At 47.1% G+C, this 21297-nt stretch overlaps 1 protein-coding gene across 1 annotated transcript in view; it reads left to right on the top strand.

Moving 5' to 3' along the window:
- Nucleotides 1-21297, top strand: part of CTTNBP2 (cortactin binding protein 2) — a 592842-nt gene that overhangs the window by 6376 nt on the left and 565169 nt on the right. The window lies entirely within an intron of this gene.

Genomic DNA, 21297 nt, shown 5'->3' with positions numbered 1-21297 from the left:
GTGAGTTGGATTTGAGACAGCGTGCTGAGAATTGGAGTAGCATTTGAGGCCCTGTGCTGAAAATGTAGTAGCATTTGAGGCCCCATGCTGAGAATGGAGTAACATTTCAGGCCCCGTCATCGGAGAGAAGTACTTAAAAGTAATACTTGTTAACTAATTCAAAGCACATTATGTATCTTTAAGTCTAGCAACATTTTGTGTAAGAACATATGCACTTGACTTTGGGAAATGCATGCAATCTAGTAATGAAGGAGATTCAGTCTAATAAAAGGTATAGCACACATTACAATTTCCTAAAACCATCTAAGTTACCTGCCACAATAAGTTAAAATATGGCATTCAAGAAAGTATTCCTGAAACAATTAATAGATACTGTACTAGAAATACTAAAGGCCGAACTTCAACGTTCCTGTTTCACAGTGACATTGGTATGTACCCTCCATGGTACAAGAATTGCATATATAAGAATTAGATACATTCAGTATAAAACAAAGTATGGTGTTTATTACATAACGAAAAACAAATAATGGGGCAATGAAGAACTTCAACCACGGCTTCTTAATTCTGGAAATTCATTTACAAAGTATCGATTCCATAGGTTTTTTGTATCCTGTTCATTAATGAACAATCATTATTTTGTGGTAATTTACAAAAAAGTAATTACTTTGAAATGACTTCGACAAATCATGGTGTACAGTGTAAATAAAGTCTCAAAACTTTATAGCTGGCAAATTGAGAACACTAAACTGGAACAAGGGAGAGTGTACACTTACTTAGGTGTAGTATTAGACGAAAAGTTGAAGTGGGATTCGCATTGGGTCGCCAGCAAAGCAAAATGTATGAAGTCAGCTAATGCAATAAGCTCATTCATATGGAAGCACGTTGGTTTCTCCACGCAAGCAATCCTGACGTATTACTCTGCTAAAATTCTGCCATTATTGTTATATGGCTGTGAGATTTGGGGGCATAATTATTTGAAAGTCCTCAAAAAATATGAAGCTTGCCAAATTAGGAAAATATTCAGAATGCCAAAGAACCTCACAGTTGAATGCATCTACTTGGAATTTGAATTGGAAAGAGTTGTCATAGAATGCCTTTGAAAAGGGGTTGTGTGTTATGAAAATGTGATGTTACTGGACAATGATACAATCATTGTTACATACATGCAAGCCTATACAATCATTGTTACATACATGCAAGCCTATTCAAAAACGGATACGTACATTATTGGTCGGACAATAGGAAAAATCATCAAACAGCATAAGAAATGGTCAGTAGGCTATGTGAGATTTTCTAATAGTATGCCCCCAAAAAAGTTCAAACTCTGGCTAAAATAGAAAATGCAAGTGTATAGCCAAGAGTCGCATTGGGTGGAACTTGCGTCTAAGAGGTTCAGCGGCCATCATTGTGAGTATTGGCAGACACAAACCTCCAAGCCCCTCTACATAACTGCATAACCGAACCCTCATAGTATAAGAAATTATCTCTGTTAATGAAATGTAACTTTTGTGATACCCTTGAAGTAGCAGGAGTAAGGCTGCAGAGATATCGTATTGTTGAAATGTGTCGGCTGTGGGGTTGCAATGTGGAGGAGACATTAGAACACTTGCTTGTGCATTGTGAAAGTTTAACCAAGATTATGGTCATGTTTTATGAAAGGAGATGAGGTGAATTTTATGGTGAAATTTTATCTGAAAATAATGATGATTTTTAAAGACATTTAAGAGCAACGAGCTACCCAACTGTATTGAAATATGTCGATCATTTTGTCCGAATTTAAAATGTATAATGTGTATGTGTTTTATATATAATTTTCTGTTGTATATACAAAGTCGTTGGCTAAGCTAAGAGTATATTACTAATACATTAAATTAAATATGAGTATTTAAGGGGTAAAGGGTAAAAAGGGGTTGGAGAGGGTTTTGGGGAGGGGTAGTAATGAATGGGAAAGAAGGGATAAGGACATTTAAAAAAAAATCTGATAAAAAATGTCGAATTAATTACTTCGTAATCAATTGCCACAAAGTAATTACTGTTGATGAAATGACATTGAACCTGTTTTTTCTACCTTATTTGTGCCATTATAGAAGGGAATAAACAATAGGCACATCAGTCTTTTCCATGCACCCGAGGGAAGGAGTGCAGCAAAAACTGCTAGGGGGGCCCTCGCTTAGAAATAGCGAGCAAATCAAGACCTGGTCCAGCCCAGATGGGCCTCATGAGTGCAGTTCTGCTTAATTTCCTGCTATAGCCTGCCACAGTGGGTCCAGCACACCTGCCCTGTCCAGGAGCCACGGCCCCGCGTGGATCTGGTGGAAGAGGAGTGAGCCATCCCTGCACCTGCTTCTGGAGTGCACTTCTAATCTGCCCACGATACACATGCGCAATAGGCAAAGAGTCCCAACTCTGCTACCTCGGGTGCGGAATTCAGTTCCTGAGGCAAGAAGAGAGGATCCTTGAACCCGGCAGCTGCCTTTCTCACAGGCTCAGGTGGTGGCTGCAAGACTTGCTGGTGTCACCTCAGCCTGTAAGAAGGGATGGAGTCAGTCGCCATGCTTGTATGCATTCCCTAAGACACATATGAACCCTGAGGAGGCCACAACACCTTCTTCAGGGGAGACATGTACTACCACGCTGCTGCTTGCCACAGCCCATGCTCCCCCAGATGACCACCTGTTGGCATCCTCTCTGGGCACCGGGTACGCGGCGTGGTAGGGTTTTCTCTGTGCATACAGGCTTTTTTTGGACCTGGAGAGGATGGAAAATTAAAAGGGGAGTGGGCCCTAGGATGCCTGGCCGCATACATCCGAAACTGGACATAAGATGGTGTTACATGGGCAAGGCTGGCATATTGTACTCCGCAACTTGCCATTGTAGAGTAACACTTAGCCGGGGTGGAACACTGTATCACATCTGAAAGGGCAAGCATGGTTGGCTGGTGCAGAGTCAGTCATGCATTGGTCTCACATCTGATTGGTCAGTATGAGTTTGGGTAGACTAAACCATGTGCGATTGATTCTTCCGTGCAACTGCATTACATGATGAAATCCCTGTCTGGCCTAGGATGGCGACACCAAGACATATGAAGGCAGCACTAGGCCCATGCGACTTTTTCTGGGCATTTGTTGGCATTCCCTGGGTATATGTAATTGCACCTTGATGTCTGTGACTGATAATATGATAGTTTTAAACAGGGCATATGTGGCAGCAGCACATGGGCATATATTGTGGCTGTAGCTGGCCAAGTGGAGCTTTGCGGCTGATCCTGGGTATATGGCAGTGATTTGTTATTGATATAGAGCTTTTTCCAATGCAATGTACATAGAAAAGTTACATACAATTATGACCCAACCTAAGTCAGTTCACATTTATGGACATCGCAATAATGAAAGGCTGAGTTGGCCTTGCTGGGATTCGGGCCTGCCACTTGCAGATCACAGCAGTGAGCAGTCAACCCGCAGAGCTATCTCACAGGCTATGATGGTTAGCCTTCAGCATGTGAGAGTCTACATGGGACTAGGATGCTGTCCTTTACATCTCTGTCTGAACCCAGGCATATCAGGCAGCTGTACCTGGGCATAACAACGGCCATACCTGGGCATATGATTCTTTGAGGCAGTTTCTGATATGTGATGGGGGGACCCCTCAGCTTCTGAGGCGCGACCTGGGAACAGGATTATGTCCCCTGCATAAATGCAGCTGCACCTGGGCATAGAATGTCCGCAGCTGGGCATAGGGTTTTTTGAAGCTGTTCCTGGTATGTGATGGGTGGCCCTCGGCTTCTGAGGTGCTACATGGGAACAGGATTATGTCCCCTGCAAATTTGCGGCTGTACCTGGGCATAGAATGGCCATGGGCATAGGGTTCTTTGAGACTGTTCCTGGTATGTGATGGGTGGCCCTCGGCTTCTGAGGCGCGACATGGGAACAGGATTATGTCCCCTGCAAATTTGCGGCTGTACCTGGGCATAAAGTGGTGCTCATTGGTAAATGAAGCAGTGTCTTGCCCACTGGCAACGTTCCCTTGACATGTGAGTCGGCCCTGCTACAGCCCAGTGGCCTACGGCATCAGTGGCAATGCCCCTTTTCTTATCGGTGCCCGCTGCGTGTAAGCCATGGGCGGGGAAACTATTCAATGAAAACCATAACCTGACATTTTAGAACACGATGTATTTTCAGAAAATGACAAACTGCGAGAACAATTCCAAAATGTATAAAGATGTTTCAAAGGTAATTCGTGTTGACTTGGGCCACCTATTGCTGATGTTCGTGGTAATGCCCCTCACCTTCACCCTCTGGCAGCTATTTCATGGCATGTGTGGAAGCATTTTGTGATGTATTTGGACAGGTTTGTATGCCCTCATTCAGCTGCCTCCCCACTTGGATATTGTGGCATGGAATCGAAACTGTTGTGGAACAAATAAAAAGTAAATGTTGTGCCACACGACGGTGGCATTTGCCGAGATTTCTGGGCACACTTTGTAAGTCGAGGGTTTGAGAGCGAGCTGCGGTGCTAGAGAGGGATGCCGGGTGCAGCAGGGTATGATCGTCGGGGGCGCAAGAGAGCCAGGACACTTGTGAGGGAGCAAGAGTGTGTGGCGGCAGGTGACGGAGGACACTGGTCTGTGTATTCATATAGCGCCTTTTACCATTATTATAGTTTCAATGCGCTGTTAGTGGGAACGCCCTCGGAGGACTGAAGCCCAGAGTGTTGCAGGTCATGGGGTATGATTAGGGTGTGCATGTGCATTTGGCCAAGAAAGGCTTAGCAGGGCTGGCCAGGCCCCGGTAGAGGGGAAGAGATCCATGGTTCAAGCATGTGAGAGAGCGTGAAGGGAGAGTGAGAGAGGGTGAAGGGGAGTGAGAGAGGGTGAAGGGAGAGTGAGAGAGGGTGAAGGGAGAGTGAGAGAGGGTGAAGGGAGAGTGAGAGAGGGTGAAGGGAGAGTGAGAGAGGGTGAAGGGAGAGTGAGAGAGGGTGAAGGGGAGTGAGAGAGGGTGAAGGGTGAGTGAGAGAGGGTGAAGGGAGAGTGAGAGAGGGTGAAGGGGAGTGAGAGAGGGTGAAGGGAGAGTAAGAGAGGGTGAAGGGAGAGTGAGAGAGGGTGAAGGGAGAGTGAGAGAGGGTGAAGGGAGAGTGAGAGAGGGTGAAGGGGAGTGAGAGAGGGTGAAGGGTGAGTGAGAGAGGGTGAAGGGAGAGTGAGAGAGGGTGAAGGGGAGTGAGAGAGAGAGGGTGAAGGGGGAGTGAGAGTGGGTGAAGGGGGGTGAGAGAGAGAGGGTGAAGGGGGGTGAGAGACAGAGCGGGTGAAGGGGCGTGAGAAAGAGCTAGAGAGGGTTAAGGGGAGTGAGTGAGAGAGGGAGAAGGGTAGTGAGAGAGGGTGAAGGTGGGTGAGAGAGAGGGTGAAGGGGAGTGAGAGAGAGAGGGTGAAGGGGGAGTGAGAGTGGGTGAAGGGGGGTGAGAGAGAGAGGGTGAAGGGGGGTGAGAGACAGAGCGGGTGAAGGGGCGTGAGAAAGAGCTAGAGATGGTTAAGGGGAGTGAGTGAGAGAGGGAGAAGGGTAGTGAGAGAGGGTGAAGGTGGGTGAGAGAGAGGGTGAAGGGGAGTGAGAGAGAGAGGGTGAAGGGGGGGTGAGAGAGAGAGGGTGAAGGGGGGTGAGAGACAGAGCGGGTGAAGGGGCGTGAGAAAGAGCTAGAGAGGGTTAAGGGGAGTGAGTGAGAGAGGGTGAAGGGGAGTGAGAGAGGGTGAAGGGGGGTGAGAGAGAGGGTGAAGGGGGGTGAGAGAGGGTGAAGGGGGGTGAGAGAGAGAGGGTGAAGGGGGTGAGAGAGAGGGTGAAGGGGGGTGAGAGAGAGAGCGGGTGCAGGGGAGTGGTAGAGGGTGAAGGGGGGTGAGAGAGAGAGGGTGAAGGGGGGTGAGAGAGGGTGAAGGGGGGTGAGAGAGAGGGTGAAGGGGGTGAGAGAGGGGGTGAAGGGGGGTGAGAGAGAGGGTGAAGGGGAGTGAGAGAGCGTGAAGGGGGGTGAGAGAGAGAGGGTGAAGGGGGGTGAGAGAGAGAGGGTGAAGGGGGGAGTGATAGAGGGTGAAGGGGGGTGAGAGAGGGTGAAGGGGGTGAGAGAGAGCTAGAGAGGGTGAAGGGGAGTGAGAGAGAGGGTGAAGGGGAGTGAGAGAGGGTGAAGGGTGTGAGAGAGAGAGGGTGAAGGGGGGTGAGAGAGAGGGTGAAGGGGGGTGAGAGAGAGGGTGAAGGGGAGTGAGAGAGGGTGAAGGGGGGTAAGAGAGAGGGTGAAGGGGGGTGAGAGAGAGAGGGTGAAGGGGGGTGAGAGAGAGCGGGTGCAGGGGAGTGGTAGAGGGTGAAGGGGGGTGAGAGAGAGAGGGTGAAGGGGGGTGAGAGAGGGTGAAGGGGGGTGAGAGAGAGAGGGTGAAGGGGGGTGAGAGAGAGAGGGTGAAGGGGGTGAGAGAGAGAGGGTGAAGGGGGTGAGAGAGAGAGAGGGTGAAGGGGAGCGAGAGAGGGTGAAGGGGGGTGAGAGAGAGAGGGTGAAGGGGGGTGAGAGAGAGAGGGTGAAGGGGGGTGAGAGAGAGAGGGTGAAGGGGGGTGAGAGAGAGAGGGTGAAGGGGGGTGAGAGAGGGTGAAGGGGGAGTGATAGAGGGTGAAGGGGGGTGAGAGAGAGAGGGTGAAGGGGGGAGTGATAGAGGGTGAAGGGGGGAGTGATAGAGGGTGAAAGGGGGTGAGAGAGAGCTAGAGAGGGTGAAGGGGGGTGAGAGAGAGCTAGAGAGGGTGAAGGGGAGTGAGAGAGAGGGTGAAGGGGGTGAGAGAGAGAGAGGGTGAAGGGGGGTGAGAGAGAGAGGGTGAAGGGGGGTGAGAGAGAGAGGGTGAAGGGGGGTGAGAGAGAGCTAGAGAGGGTTAAGGGGAGTGAGTGAGGGAGAGGGTGAAGGGGAGTGAGGGAGAGGGTGAAGGGGAGTGAGAGAGAGGGTGAAGGGGAGTGAGAGACAGAGCGGGTGAAGGGGCGTGAGAGAGAGAGGGTGAAGGGGCGTGAGAGAGAGCTAGAGAGGGTTAAGGGGAGTGAGTGAGAGCGGGTGCAGGGGAGTGAGAGGGAGCTAGAGAGGGTTAAGGGGAGTGAGTGAGAGAGGGTGAAGGGGAGTGAGAGACAGAGCAGGTGAAGGGGAGTGATAGAGGGTGAAGGGGGGTGAGAGAGAGAGGGTGAAGGGGAGTGAGAAAGAGAGGGTGAAGGGGAGTGAGAGAGAGCGCGTGCAGGGGAGTGAGAGAGAGCTAGAGAGGGTTAAGGGGAGTGAGAGAGAGGGTGAAGGGGAGTGAGAAAGAGAGGGTGAAGGGGAGTGAGAGAGAGCGGGTGCAGGGGAGTGAGAGAGAGCTAGAGAGGGTTAAGGGGAGTGAGTGAGAGAGAGGGTGAAGGGGAGTGAGAGACAGAGCGGGTGAAGGGGAGTGAGAGAGAGAGGGTGAAGGGGCGTGAGAGAGAGCTAGAGAGGGTTAAGGGGAGTGAGTGAGAGAGGGTGAAGGGGAGTGAGAGAGAGAGCGGGTGAAGGGGAGTGAGAGAGAGAGGGTGAAGGGGCGTGAGAGAGAGCTAGAGAGGGTGAAGGGGAGTGAGTGAGAGAGAGGGTGAAGGGGAGTGAGAGAGAGGGTGAAGGGGAGTGAGAGAGAGGGTGAAGGGGAGTGAGAGACAGAGCGGGTGAAGGGGAGTGAGAGAGAGAGAGGGTGAAGGGGCGTGAGAGAGAGCTAGAGAGGGTTAAGGGGAGTGAGTGAGAGAGAAGGGGAGTGAGAGAGAGGGTGAAGGGGAGTGAGAGAGAGGGTGAAGGGGAGTGAGAGAGAGGGGGTGAAGGGGCGTGAGAGAGAGCTAGAGAGGGTTAAGGAGGAGTGAGTGAGAGAGGGTGAAGGGAGAGTGAGAGAGAGCGGGTGCAGGGGAGTGAGAGGGAGCTAGAGAGGGTTACGGGGAGTGAGAGACAGAGCGGGTGAAGGGGAGTGAGAAAGAGAGGGTGAAGGGGAGTGAGAGAGAGGGTGAAGGGGAGTGAGAGACAGAGCGGGTGAAGGGGAGTGAGAAAGAGAGGGTGAAGGGGAGTGAGAGAGCGGGTGCAGGGGAGTGAGAGAGAGTTAGAGAGGGTTAAGGGGAGTGAGAGAGAGGGTGATTATTGTCAGTATATAAGACTGCTATCTGCTGGGGGGCTGTTCTTAAGGGGTGCCTATAATGCCTACCCCCTGCACGCTCTACGAAGGCTGTACAGTTGCTCTTCTGCCCCACTCTGTGCGATCTGGCTAACCTGAGGGCTAGCTCTGCTGTCTAAAGCTTCATTCATTCCCTCCGTGCCCCCGTCTACTCAGAATCTGGAAAAATAAAATGTTAAAATGAAAGAAAATATATGTCTAAATATGTGCCTAAATGACTCTACTGTCTGTAAGGCCTATGGCTTTTTACTCCAACTCGTGTGTAACATGTTCTACAAAAACTGCCTGTTTGCCACTACTTTAAAGCCCGATTCTGGTGGTTAGTGGGGGTGGAAGGGGGCACTCCCTCCACAAAACACCACTTGGGATGATTAAGCCTACTCAATGGAAAATCGATCTAGGATGGACGTTTGCAACCTGTGGCTCTCCTGACGGTCCAGACTACGAGTCCCAGGATGCCTGCCCATTGGGTATGCTCGCTGTGATGGTCAGGAGTTCTAGTACAAAACATCTGGCGAGCCAAAGGTTACAGACTTGTGCTCTACGTTTCTCAAAGATTCCCACTCCTCAAAAGAAATGGCCTTCCACAGAAGGGGGAGCCAAAGAAGTCCTCTGCACTGCGCAATGTGCTTTTCCATCCCTGCCTTTTCTTTACAAGTCAACTGCAAATTCTGCCTATGTACTAAATGGAAGGTGACTGGGTGCAGTGCTGATGATTCTTACCCGTCTACTATGTGTTTCCTACAGCTAGTAGGTACATTGGTTATAGTGATGCACAGGAAATGTCTCCAACCTTTGGCACGCCAGGTATTTTTGTCTACAGCTCCCATCAGCTCTAGCCAGCATATTCAATTGTGAGCGGTCAGAGAAGTCGTAATCCAAACCCTGGGGTGCTGCCCACCTGTGCTCGATTTTAGCACCCCAAGGTCATCCTAACCCTAGGAAGACTTGCACGTGTTTCCACACCTTTTGGCGCATTCTGACGTGTGGGAGTGGGTGGGGCGTGCAATGATTTCTTATCTAAAGCCCTTAGCAGTTAAGGGGTTAACCGGAATTTGAAGAGAATGAGGTGCTCTTGTGTCCAACTGTGTGCGCTTTTGGAACTATGTTATGTGGTCTTGTACCGCGCACTGCTGCTACTTGCGTGGTCTCTTGGCGCTCTGGCGGTTCTACCTGAATTTACTTCATACCAAAGCGCTTGGATGCAGAGTCGCCTGCGGTCGCACTGCACAGTGTGTTGTAATCTACACGTGCATGTTTTCCACTCCCGCCATTAAACCCTATATCAGGGGTCTGCAACCTTTGGCTCTCCAGATGGCTTGGACTACATATCCCATCAGTCCTAGCCAGCAAAGTCAATCGTGAGGGAGAGTGTCAGGGGCAACGGGCTCGCCTTGGAATTAAGACGACGCAGAGCAACACAGGTTCGATCCCTGGGTCCATGCTTAGAAACCGGTATTCATATCGCGTTATAAATAACCAATTATAATTCATCGAGAGATTAACCCTAGCCATTCCCACTTTGGGAAAAAATGGCCCCAGAGAATACCCGTACGCTTACTACGTTGAGTGGGTGGGGTGGGGTGCAGTCATGCGTATTGACATTGTGCACCTCCTTGTACACGTCGCTGATTCAAGAGTACACCATCTCTGAGGTTGCTAAGCAACGCAAAAACGAATGAGGGTGTGTGATCCGCACAGCTGAAATACAGCGTTTCATATTAGTGTTTTTTTTTTTACTACATATGGGCTTTTATCTTATGTGTTTCCTTTCGTCATGTATCGCAGCATGCCTCCAGTCGACCTTTTTGTTAAGTGCGTCATTTTGACCGTTTGTTTATCATTGTAAATACGGATGATAAACCATTTGATGTATAGGCCTCTTACCCTAAAGACGGCCGGTCACAGATCTTTCCTTCCGGTAGCATATCCGGAATCCTGCCTTTTTAGGGACGGGTTCGCGTTGTACAAACCTGAAAACAAATAAATGCCACCCTTTGACTGTGTAATCTGTGGGGGGAGGGGCGACGGCGGCAGAGAGGGGAGGCTTTTTTGAGAGGAATATTAATCACCACAGTTGGAAGTGCCTTTTGGAAAACATAGCAACCGTGCGACAAACATTTGTTGAGGGGAAATATTCTGATTTCTGGCGAAAAAAGCCGAGGACAACCATTGCAGCAGCCCCTCCTGCACCCCCTGTTGCCGCTGCCACGTCTCTAGTTTAGTTTTGGTGCTGTCCAGGAGTGGAGCCGCCCTTGCTCAACTGCCACCTTTTCTATTAGTCTCCCGCGCAAATCTGGCAGGCATGCAACATATTGCATTCATTATTTATTTTTCCATTTATAAAGCGCACCAAACCGGGGTGGGGGGTGCTGATATTTTGGGGTTGAGAGAGGGGAGTAAGTGCTAACACATTATTATCGTTTGGTCTTGGACGTCGGCTTGCATTCACAGTTATTTGGTAAATGGGTCTATACACGCTGATATTAGTGATACATATGCTGATCCATTCTTGTATGAAACGTATATCACTTTACAGTGATATCGTAACCATATTTTTCGTAGTATACTTAGAAACAATGCTATGTGATGCCAATTCGTATTTTGTCAAGGAGTGAAAGTTTGTGTTCCATCGCTTCCCGTGATGTGACTTCGGTGTGGGGTCAAATGACATCACTTCCTGTGATGTCATCAGAGGACTTCCTGTGATGTCATCCGAGGTCAAAGGCTGTGTGATGTCACTTCCGCTACCCCTGGCGTTTTGGTAAAATGACCTCCCTGTGCTCAGTAAGCATTTATTCTTTATTTGTCAGATTTAGGTGAGGCCATTACCAGCCCACATTCCATAGCACCAAAAAGGGACAACCCCCTTTGCAAAGGAAGGGCGGACAACCTTGTTTTGCTTGACTTAACCCCTGGAGGCCTGCAGTCCTATGAATTGTTTGAAAGCCTACACAGAGTTACACTCTCTGGTAGTGAATATATCCAAAACTAAAGTCATGGTTTTGACTCAACATTAAAAAAGGTGAAAAGAGTGAGCTGACACATGGACGGGGAGGTACTCGAAGTGGTCTCCGAGTATAAATATTAGGTATTTATCTACACTCCAAATTAAGGGGTGCGCAGCACCTTGAGAAACGGAATATCCCAATTGCCCAGAATACTGGTGGCATTAGCTCCTTTGCAAACAAGGATGGGGACTACTCCGTCACAGTTTTGATTCAACTCGACCAAGCGAAATTCTTACCCTCAGTATTGTATGGTGCTGAGATCTTGGCCTTTGAAAACTTGTCAGAGATGACTAAATTAGAGCCTCATATACTAAAAAAACTCACGCGACTCCCTCCCCGCACAGTTTCTGAATGTCCGGCTGTTCGCCTTAAGGTCAGCTGGAATTCATGGTACTACTTTGAGGGAAGAACTTTGGTCTATGTTTATGAACGGAAGTCAAGAAGCATGCATTATATACTTTGCCGTCTTTTGGAGGAAGTTTGTGACCATTTTTGACATTTTGGCATGATTTTTTTTTTCTACAGCCTTATGTGGTTATTGATTTTACTATTTCTTTACTGTTTTATATGAATTTTCATGGAACACTGTAACAGTGAAGTATTAAAAATTGACTTTTGTTAACTGTAAAATACGATAACAATAAATAAATAAGCAGGATTAAACCCAGTTTGAAATCAAGTCAAACATTGAGGAGCCAGCATTACGTGACCAATTCAGAACACGTTTGCGGGCTCAGCAGCTGCATTGTGTGCTTAGAAGCTTGCATTTTGGACACAGTTGGTCTGCAAACGTTGGCTCTCCAGACGCTCTGGACTACACCTCCCATCAACCCGAGCCTGCAGTCAGTGGTGGGGGATCATGAAGGCATACGCACAGGTTGCAGACCACTCATGCACACTCATGCATTTGAAATAGCCTCATTTGGATCATGTGCATGCTTGAGGTTGGCGTTTTAAACTTTTTAGAGTGCTTTTTAGTGAGCGCTGTGCGGCGCTTAATTTGTGGAAAAATAAGTGCCAGGGCTCAGATATTTTCTAGCACACCCATGACACATTGGGACGGGGGGGGGGGTTCCTGCTCACTGTTGCAAGCATCCACGCCTACTCCCTTCAGTGTCAATATTTATGGGGATAAAGCTGCAACTCTCACTGGTTCCTTGGGGTTGTTGGACGTACTAACTATGGCCCATGTATGATTTACAAATTCCAATAATGTACGTGTTGTGTCTTGATGTGAGTCAAATGTTTAAGTGAGTCTTTAAACACAATCATTGTGAACATTTTGCTCTGATTTCATAGGTGCTTCTTATGTGACTGAAAGTTAAAATAATAAAGCTGTCAAAACGCCACATCATTAATTATTGAAAGGAGTTTGAGACAATAAGTGCCGGGGCTCAGAAATAAGTGCTGGTGCTGGGCCCTGGCAAACACCCCCACGAATTAAGCACTGGCGCTGTGGAAAGGCACTGCATTCAACAGGATGTACATTATGATATATGATAGGTTATTTATAACGCGCTTAATACCCAGAGGTTTCTACGCGCGTACCGAACCAGTAGGGCTCTGTGTCGTCTTGCTTCCAAGCCGAGCACGTTGCACCTGAGCTATCCTCTCGATTTATGGCGATTAGGGTTGCATTTCATGCACAAGTATCCTTGGGCCCACCGCGCTGTCCCTGCAAAAACCACAGGACTCGTGTGCCTTTCTTCCTTTCCCCTCTGCCCTAATCCAGACGGGCACTGCCCACGCTCACTCACCCGGAGCTATCACTCTGCCGTTGCTGTACAACAAGGTCACTTACGTGCCAGGACACAACACATTTCCAGCAGATTTAAGTAGTGGTGGTGGACATAAGGAGGGTTTTCCATTGGACGGGGCCTTTGGGGAAAGATTTAAGCTAGGCCTGGAGATGGGGCCCTCCTGGCCCATTGGGAGCATGTGTATGCAAGCTTTGGCTCTGTAGATGTTTTGGACTACAACTCCTTTCGGCCTTCTCCAGCATAGTCAATGGGGAATGATTGTGGGAGTTTTAGTGTACAACAACAAAGGTTGCAAACCCCTGATAAACAGATTTTTCCTCCTCTCGCAACATGATGCCTCTGCCGCGCTTAACATTCAGTGCCGGAAGGCTTAGAAACACAAAGCCAGTTTGAGACTTTTGGACCTCTGCGATTACTGTAGAGCGCTGTGAGAAGGAAAACGTGTTATTCCAGCTTTCTGTGCAAAAACAAGGCACTGTGGATAGTGGTTTACACGGTCTGTAAATTGGGGGAATTGTTGGAGTTAGTTTTTGGAGATGGGTTGGAATAGTGAAAGTGAGTCCATAGCTCCAGTGTTGGGTAGAGGGATAGATACTCTCTTAGGATGTTACCTGCAGATCTCTGCAAAAGGCACATTAACCCCTCAAGCTTTTTAAGTGGGGTGGAAAGGCGAGGTACACCCCTCTTAGCAGCATGCGCTTTAACTCCTTGATCTATAATAACGCGATTGTAACCTGCACAGGTTTGCTGTGCGTTTTTATTATTTGAATATTGCCTCAACTTTTGCTTCATTGTATCCTATCCATTACAACTTTTTAATGGATTTTTCTCTTTTATGCCAGGTACATTAAGTGCCAAGGACGAGTATGCTCGTCCTTTTTGCATAGACTTGCATAATAGCCTGGAAGTTAATAGACCAACCATTTTGACTGTTTGATATGCTGCTGGCCACTTGCATAGTCTACGCCTCTTTTAAAGTGGATTTTTTTTATTTGCTCTTATTAATGCAAGACTCTTCTCAGGTACATCCCTCAAATATTATATTGGGGACCCCTAAGCACCCTCACCTCAAAATCCGATCTTAAAGCACTGGCCCTAAGTGACAGTACCCTGTGTACTGGCACTATGGTGCATAATGGAAAATGAGGCCCTCATTCCGATGTGCTTGATTTACAATGCATAGAGGTTTGGCCAGTGACTTATAAAATCCATTCCCTGTTTGTATGGAGATACTTATGTATAGAGTTCAGTTTTCTTGGCCCGTCTTAGCCAATGGTAATATAAAAAGTGTTGCTCTAAAATGATGATACCTTAGGCTAGCAAACATTGCAAAAAAAATCATATGTCGCTGGCTCTGAGAAATGCTCACTGGCTCCCCATCAAAGAGCACCTCTGTTTCAAAACTCTAGCCATAGCCCACAAATGTATGTCAAATTCCGTTCCAAGATACCTCACCTCTAAGTCCTCAAAAGCCTCAAACATCAGGCTTACTCGCTTAACCCACACAAATTGTCTCAGCACCCCCAGATTCTGCCTCCAAAGAGCTGGAGGAACGAGCTTCCCGTTCATCGCCAACAAGTACTGGAACAATCCCCTGTCATCACTGAGACTTGAACACTCGTATTGGTCATTCCACAAGCATCTTAAAACCCTGCTCTTCTCTGAAAACACAAAGTGATGGCCATCATTCCGTCGCCTTAATCTTCAAGCCGTACTTTATACCACTAAAGTCTGTCCTTGTTTTCTTTTACAGGTTATATCTGATATGCTGTCTATACCTATGCGCCTTGATGCCCCTGAGCCTGGCGTGCTTTATAAATGCCTAAATACATAAATAGTAATTTATTTGCAAACTTTTGTAATTTTCGAATGCCTCATTCTCTTCCTATGCCTCATTCTTTCCCTGTGCCTCATTCTCTTCCTATGCCCCATTCTCTTCCTGTGCCCCATTCTCTTCCTGTGCCCCATTCTCTTCCTGTGCCCCATTCTCTTCCTGTGCTCCATTCCCTTCCTATGGCCCATTCTCTTCCTATGTCTCATTCTCTTCCTATGCCTCAGTCACTTCCTATGCCCCATTCTCTTCCTGTGCTCCATTCCTTTCCTATGGCCCATTCTCTTCCTATGTCTCCTTCTCTTCCCACGCCTCCTTCTCTTCCCACGCCTCCTTCTCTTCCTATGCCTCCTTCTCTTCCTATGCCTCATTCACGTCCTATACCTCCTTCTCTTCCTATGCCTCATTCACGTCCTATACCTCATTCACGTCCTATGCCTCCGTCTCTTCCCATGTCTCCTTCTCTTCCTATCCCTCATTCTTTTCCTATGCCTCTTTCTCTTCCTATGCTTCATTCTATTCATATGCCTCATTCTCTTCTTATGCCTCATTCTCTTGCCTCATTCTCTTCCCATGTTTCCTTCTCTTCCCATGTTTCCTTCTCTTCCCATGTCTCCTTCTCTTCCTATGCCTCCTTCTCTTCCTATGCCTCATTCACGTCCTATACCTCATTCACATCCTATGCCTCCATCTCTTCCCATGTCTCCTTCTCTTCCTATCCCTCATTCTTTTCCTATGCCTCTTTCTCTTTCAATGCTTCATTCTATTCATATGCCTCATTCTCTTCTTATGCCTCATTTTCTTCCTATGCCTGTCTCTTCCCATGTTTCCTTCTCTTCCCATGTCTCCTTCTCTTCCTATGCCTCAGTCTCTTCCTGTGTCACATTCACTTCGTATGCCTCCTTCTCTTCCTATGTCTCCTTCTCTTCCTATGCTTCATTCTATTCATATGCCTCATTCTCTTCTTATGCCTCATTCTCTTGCCTCATTCTCTTCCTATGCCTGTCTCTTCCCATGTCTCCTTCTCTTCCTATGCCTCAGTCTCTTCCTGTGTCACATTCACTTCGTATGCCTCCTTCTCTTCCTATGTCTCCTTCTCTTCCTGTGCCTCCTTCTCTTCCTATGTCTCCTTCTCTTCCCATGCCTCCTTCTCTTCCCATGCCTCCTTCTCTTCCCATGCCTCATTCACTTCCTATACCTCATTCGCTTCCTATGCGTCTTTCTCTTCCTGTGCCTGATGAAGTAATTTGAAAATGACAAAAGCTTGCAAATAAAGGACTTTGTTAGTTTAACTAAGGTATCATCTTGTCTTTTTGGGAGCAAAACTATTATATGTGTGTATGTATGTGTGTGTGTGTGTGTGTCTATATGTATATCCGGATTCCTAACTCGCTTAAATAGTTCGGCCCCAATATTATTGTTCATATTCGGTTTCTGGCTCTTGCACAACCTTACTGGGGCCTTCTTGGGGCTTCTGGGGTGGAACCGCGGCGCAGGTCCGCCTCTTCTATCAGGTCTGCACAGCATCAGCCCGCGCCTTATGCGCGTCCTATGGTCTGTGTAACGTGATGAGGCGGCCTCCGCCAGCAGAACAGGAAGTACTTCCTCAGGACCAGATGTCTCACTTACCTAAACATGGCCGCTCTGCACTCCCGCAGAAGGAGGCCTTCCAGCCATGTAAACAGTGGCTCCAGTTTCCCATTAGTTTCCCATTACATCCTCTACTTCCTGTAAACCACGGCCAGGCCCTCTCCCTGCAATACGGCCCTTCTATGCTGGCTGTCTCCTTTATTAATTTAATTAAATGCGCGCTTGACGTGTGATCATGGATTATAACTGGGGATGTGCGCTCTGTCCTTACAAGGCAATGATGCATTGTTCTTCCTCAGGTCTGCAAACACCAGGGGTCATATTACAGAAACTTGCAGCGGTGACAGTGCAAATGACCCGAGTGCAACATACGCATTCTTTCAATACATATCATTGCACTATGGCACGTTTCCCACTAGTGCTAGGACAGGCTTTGCCCTGGTGCAAAAATGAATTGGAAGAATGCTTTTTGGACCAGGGCTCTAACTGCGCTTGCACCAGTGCAAAGCTTCTGTAATGCCACCCCAAATATTTTCATGAAATTGGGCAGGCATATGACTGCGCCTTGAATATCTGTCTAAGTGTACTGTCCTTCAGTCCGAATAGTTCAAGGTGCCAGCAGGCGCCGGTGCACAGGTTGGCATCATAGGTTATTAATAAGCTGATGGCTCATAATGGCATCGCCGGCCCAGTTTTAAATAATTCGCTTGAGGGAAATTGAAAATTGGTTTTCAAGTGTGGCCCTGTCACTTTAAATTCACTGGACATTTTGACACATTTGGCGCTTTTCATATTAAACGTTTTGGAATGTCCCTGCATCAGTGCAAACCCCAGTGCTTGACACAAAACTGTACCTGGATCACACCCACCAAAGACCACAGTGAGCACAAATCCACCCAATGCACCAGACTGTAGAGTGCATCCCCCTCAAATGACCGCCCCTCAGCTCTGCAGACTTTTACCACATAGGGCGGCGCTCAGACTCAGGAGTAAAGGCAGGCACAGGCACCTCTTCCGGGGACCTGCAACTACAAATCCCATCCGCCCCAGTGTGGGGTCATGGGAGTAGTAGTGGAAAACATGTTTTGAGTTTTGCAGTTGGATGGCACAGATCTTGCACAGAGATCTGCAGAGACATGTGTCATGGTGGCACATCCGAGGCGACCTCTAAACCTCGGGCTGCTGTCAACACCAGGCAGTGGAAGGCAGCAGCCTTGGGTTTCTGCTTTCAGAGGGGCACCGGGGTACACCTTTCTGGCTGTAAACACGTAGACGCTGGTGCCACTGCTAAGAGGTTAGGGGTTGGTACCTTGGCAGGGTTTGCATAAACAACTCCCAGCCCTGCCTAGAGCAATCATATGCACATGTGTTTCATGTTCCTTCTTCTAGATGGAGAATGGTAATTGTATTTATTATAAACTACATCTGTTGCCCATTTTACTATTGTTCTATAATATTCTTATATTTAAGTGTTAAAGTTTATTTTATTTATTTGCGTTTATAAAGCACGCATGCTGCCCGAGGGCATCGAGGCGCTGTTACAAGATAATGGCTTAGTTACAATGCATAGAAAGGCGGATGGGTTACCTTGGCTCAGAAATAACATGGCTTGGTTGAATTACTTTGGTGGGAGACTAGGTTACATTTGCCCATCCCTAGGTTTAGGTCTGAGGGAAGTTACCATGCTCAGGACCTTGCCACAGTGTTCTAATGCCTGGTCTGCATTCAGCAAAACGATATTATTATAATGAAAACGACGTTCACTTCCCTGCTTTATGTGGATTGTTAATAAAGCGGGCTTTGCCATTGACTGTTCCTGTTATTAGGGTGCAGGATTTCCTGGCCTGCCTGTTCCGAATGTGCTAGAGTTTTCTGTCAGCCCTTAACACCTTCGCCCTGCCCAGCGCTGTAGATGGCAAATGGGCCTCATTCCGACTAGGATACCTGCATCTGGTACTTAGCATTTTCCCGGCACCCATTCTGGATTACGATGCCAGTGGTACGGTGCAAATCCGCATTCATGGAGTTGTATAGGACTCCATGCAGGGATTCTCCATTGTTACCACCACTGGCAATGCTTGTGGCGGTAACAAGGGCTTTTTTGGCCGGTATGGCACCTGGCTTACCTCCAGCATTCGCTGCCCCACCGGCAGTCCCACAGTCGAGCGGTCCGGTAAAGTTATCCACGCCCTACTCGAAATGAGGCCCAATGCCTCTTTACACCACCACATGTTATTTTTATCGGCAAGAACGGCTTTCTCGAACTGCGTCCTTCTCAGAACACAGTTGTCACAAATTTGCAACATTGGTACTTCTTAACTAAGCAAACCATACAAGTGAGTGTGAGTGCAGCCAAAGTGCTGCAACAACCCTTGCTGTCCAAACTTTTGAAACATTTGTGGCAACATCTGTGCTATGTTTAGAGTTACAGAAATAGACCTATCAATGGACTTTGTATCAAGAGAAACTAGTGTGAACTTCCCAAATAGCCACTGCATGAAATCAAGTGAACGCGCAGCGTTCGATCCCAATAAGAATTTAAGCGGAGAGAATTTTCACCCATTTTTTGAAAGTCGTGAATAAAACTTATCTTGCATATTTGACTGGCATATTTTTAGGCAAGAATATATGTAATATTCCAAAATATGGATTTCCCTTGTAATTACGTTATGGCTAATCCCATTTTTGACGGAAGGTACTGCCCACTCCACGGGTCTGGGCACATTGTGTGAGCAGCACAGTTGGCATACAGGGTCAGATGCATGCATACCTGTTAGTTTTTATTTTCTTTTGTTTGGAGTATTGGGTTTCGGGGTATACAATAGGCAGGTACGCTGCTTTATTGCAGCCCTGGGAATTAACCATTTTCTAAATTAAAAATATGATTTGTTGATCAGCTGTGTGGTACAGACAAAAGAAGCGTACACAACCAATTCACATAGCAAAAAATGAACTTTGCCTAGCACTTATAGTTGTAAGATACGATATGATAGGCCATACTTGTGTAACAATGCATACACCCTGAAACTAATACTATCCATGACTCACATCCTAAGACGCCCATAAAAAAACACAGCACTCCACTGTGACTCCCCAACATATTTCAAATGTAATTATAGCATAACATCAAAGCAAACAAATTAAGAAAATGTGGAACATGCCCAGTAGTTCAATGGCAAGTTGAGGAAAAGAAAATGGCGAGCATACATAACAGAGAGAAAAAAGTGTTGACAGAGAGACAAACGTTGAGTCCATGAAGCTAAACCAAGCACTGTCACCTCGGAGTAACTCCTACAGGCCCCAGAGCCTTTACAAGGTTCCTTTCTGTCCATCTTCATTGTGGTTCAGGCTATCCAATTGTGCCAACATGGGCATACTTGCAGTCCAACATTCTGTCTTTGGAGTTGACCTACCACTTCCAGTGGCACAGAATAAGCCACTTGGCAATGTTTAGACTATGGCTTACTCATTGTTAGTTTCTTCCAATAGATGCTTTACTTTGAGACAGTCGATAAACCAGCGTCGATAGACTTTATTCTGTAGATGGCACTAGCATCACTCGCTCCTCTCCCCCCGGAGTGGTCTTGTGGTCTAATAAAGTGTCCAGTAAGTACAAAGCAATCGTCTTTGCTGGTGGTAAACTGACTGTACACTCACTCTGCTAGAGCGGGTCACTGCTAGGATCCTCTGGCAACCAATTGCACTGAAAGTCCATTTGCAGCTCAAGCTCAGTCTTCACTGGTACTTTTTTTTTCCTGAGTCCTGTCACTGAGCAGGTCCAACTACAAGGATGAGGCAGCAGGCCCTGCTTCTGGATGTTAGATCAAGGTCAAGACTTTGTGGGGTTTGTTACATTTGAAAGACTTGTTGACCTCCGTATGCTCCCCCAAAGTAATGGCAGCTCCGGATTTTTGACTTTGTGTAGGTCCTGAATTGCAATCATCTTACATTCTCTGCAGACCTCACACATGTCTAAGAGTCTTGCCTCAAACCATTGCTTCCATGAGATGTATTGGCCTTCAGCTCTGACACTTTTATTATCCCTGTTTAGCACCAAATGGGTCCATGTGAAATTGCCTGTTCGCTTTGTTGGGGCTTGTTGCAAAGTCTGTGAAGGCATCATGAAGAAGGACACAGACAGCAGATTCAAATCTCAAAATAAACACTTTTATTAACTTAAATGTCAGGATGGAAAAATGCCTAACTTGCCCAATGCTAAGGTGGGATTTCCCTGCCTACATGAAACTATGGAAAGTCAGAGTCAAACAGTTACACTTAAGAATCTGACCGTGTCCAAAACCTATCCTTGCCCTCACAACTAATCTATACAATGTGTAGGGATGTCAGCAACCAAAATCAAACAGTGTTTAACCCAAACTTCTGCCCCTTCCCCAAGCGTAGTGTAGTTTTGTAACACACTCTCAAAATTATCCTTCGTAGACAAAAAGGAAAATGGTTTGAATCAGGACCCAGGGTTCCTTTCCCAGGTTAAAGGCAGTACACAACAGAAACACCGGGGTTCCCTTCCCCAAGTTCAGAATAGCTCACAGTAATGATACTGAGGCTCCCTTCCTAAATTCAGAATAATTCACAGTAGAAATGCTCGGGTTCCCTTTCTCAAGTTCAAAATAATTCACAGTGTTAATAGGCTCAAATGATTCCCAATTTCTGGTCTTCACCTTCTGCTGGTTGTCCTGCATTCAATCCAGTATTTAGAAAAAAGAGCGATCTACTTTCAATGTTCAAAATAGGTTTGTAGGTATTATAAGGTTGAGCAATAAAGATTTCTTTTCATTTATACCATTGAAATGTCTGTTTCTCAAGATGGTCCCTTTCGGCACTGCCCCTTTCCTGGTCTCAAGGTGCGCAGTCTCTTTAACACTTCACGTGATTGTTAATTCACTGAACAGTTCAGACGGAGACTTTCGAGAACGTGTTACGCTTCTTTG

This window comes from Ambystoma mexicanum, chromosome 12, assembly GCF_040938575.1.
Source record: "Ambystoma mexicanum isolate Mex_15411 chromosome 12, UKY_AmexF1_1, whole genome shotgun sequence".
Lineage (NCBI taxonomy): Eukaryota > Metazoa > Chordata > Amphibia > Caudata > Ambystomatidae > Ambystoma > Ambystoma mexicanum.
The sequence above is the reverse complement of the archived record's forward strand: the minus strand, read 5'-3'. Positions and strand labels throughout refer to the sequence as shown.